We start from the raw sequence: 2,331 nt of genomic DNA, 5'->3' as shown, positions 1-2,331 counted from the left end.
ATTTCGGGGGAGGAATCATCAAGAATAAGCCTTGGCATGTGTTCACCATTGCGAGAGGAAAGAAACGGGCAGATTACGGCGAAGAAACGGAGCAAAACAGATTTTTTCCAGTAGAGGTCTGAGCGCCCGCTCAGCATTGCTGAGCGGCCGCGCAGGGTCGGGAAAAAAGATATAATATTTCTGGACTTCTACTTCTGTTTGGTTTCCACTTCTATGTAATCTGAGTTTTATGGGACTATTATATAAGTAGATTTGAGACGTTTTCACAAGTGTGGATTGAAGAAGATTGTGTTTTTACGCAAGGAGCGAAGGAGATAAGGAAGAAGACCGATTTAGAACACTGCAACGAAGAGAAAGCATATATTCTTGTGATTCTTGTTTCGTTGTAACGTTGGATGCTAGTTTTCTTGCTTTAAACTTATTTACTCTTGTGACGTACTCTGTTTTAATATAATTAGTTTAGTTATTATTTTCTTGTGTTTGTGTGTCATGATTTCATATGAACCCATGATGACGATAAGTGCTATTATGGGCTAATCGTGATCATGGGGTTGCAACGGATTTATTATGGAATTCTTTAGTAATTGTTTAATACTTTAGTGTGTGATGATTGTATGATATCTAGTATTGGTTGTGCGTATTCGTCTTATGTGCGTCGCGAACATATAAGATAGGGTGTTAATCTCTTGTGAAGCAACGGTGGATCTTGAGATTTAGAACTTGCCATGCTAGCATAGGTTCATGTATGTTGTGCATGATTAGTGGGTAACTCTAACAGTTTTATTTGCCCTATGTAATCAAAAGGAATAACTTGTGCTTAAATCGTTGTGTTGTCAATTTCTGTAGACATATAGGAACTCAACATAATAGATGACTATTCAACTTCTATCTTAATTGTGGATGCTTGGTAGAATGGTATTAGTACAATGAAAGTTGGCTTTTATCAGTTTCGTGTTATTCGATTAATATCATCACTATCACATGCTAAAGGTAATAACAATGGATATGGAAGGAAGTAATAATGAAGTTGTGATCTCATGAGTGTTTTATTATTGATAAATTGAAGTGTTAGTTAAGTGGTTAATTAAGTAGTTAATTGTAGTTAATATTTAATCAACAATTTTAAGTGTTATTATCTTAACATTGAGAAGTAATCATACATTGGTGAGTGAGTTAAATTAGACAATATTTCAGTCTGAGTCTCTGTGGGAATGAACTAGAAAGTATTCTATATTACTTGCGAACGCGTATACTTGCGTGAATATTAGCACGTGTTTTCGCCCTAACAAGTTTTTGGCGCCGCTGCCGGGGACTCAGCGTATTTGTTTAGTTTATGTACTTACCATCATTGGTCATTAGGACTCAGTGATTAGGACGTAGTAGTTACTTATTTTTTTCCGGTTGTGTTTCAGGTACTTTAGCAAGCGTTTATGCAAACTCGTTCTCGTGCTCGCAAGAGGACATTAGATACAGCTGAGGAGACAGACGAAGTTCTTGATATTCCGGAGAAGTTAGATTTTGAGGATTCGGATTCAAGAACTGAGGAGAAAGAACCAGTAAACATGGGAGATCGTATTGTTCAAGCTGATCCAGCTCTTATGGATTTTTCTCGGCCTAAAATTGATGACATTCAGTCAAGCATCCTTCATCCGGCTATTCAAGCTAACACCTTTGAAATCAAGCCGGGCACTATTCAGATGGTGCAGAATTCTGTTTCTTTTGGAGGAGCGGCAACTGAAGACCCCAACATGCACATAAGGAATTTTGTCGAGATCTGCAGCACTTTTAAGTATAATGGCGTGACTGATGAGGCTATCAAGTTGAGGCTTTTCCCATTCTCACTGAGGGACAAGGCTAAAGACTGGTTACATTCTGAACCAGCTGGGTCCATCACTACGTGGCAAGATCTTGCACAAAAGTTTCTGGTGAAGTTTTATCCGATGGCAAAGACTGCTGCTATGAGGAGTGCTCTTACTCAGTTTGCGCAGCAACCTACAGAGTCTATGTGCGAGGCTTGGGAACGCTACAAGGAAATGTTGAGAAAATGTCCACATCATGGAATGCCGGATTGGATGGTGATCACAGGTTTCTATAATGGTTTGGGGGCCCAATCTCGGCCCATGCTCGATGCAGCAGCTGGAGGCACCTTATGGGCTAAAAGCTATACTGAGACGTATAATCTTATAGAGATGATGGCTGCAAATGAGCATCAAAACCCAACTCAGAGGATGACGTCAGGAAAGGTAGCAGGTATTCTGGAAGTTGATGCAGCCACCGCTATTGCGGCCCAGCTCCAAGCGCTATCAATGAAGGTTGATTCTCTGGCTACAT

At 39.9% G+C, this 2,331-nt stretch overlaps 1 non-coding gene across 1 annotated transcript; it reads right to left on the bottom strand.

Annotated features, from left to right (window-relative positions):
• Positions 1–1,955: 1,955 nt before the first annotated feature.
• On the bottom strand, positions 1,956–2,062 carry LOC141702370 (small nucleolar RNA R71). The gene has a single exon (XR_012567077.1). It is a non-coding gene; the product is annotated as a small nucleolar RNA R71 (small nucleolar RNA).
• Between the last annotated feature and the right edge of the window lie 269 nt (positions 2,063–2,331).

Source organism: Apium graveolens, unplaced genomic scaffold, assembly GCF_009905375.1.
Source record: "Apium graveolens cultivar Ventura unplaced genomic scaffold, ASM990537v1 ctg4949, whole genome shotgun sequence".
Lineage (NCBI taxonomy): Eukaryota > Viridiplantae > Streptophyta > Magnoliopsida > Apiales > Apiaceae > Apium > Apium graveolens.
Note: the sequence above shows the minus strand (reverse complement) of the source record. Positions and strands in the feature narration are given on the sequence as shown.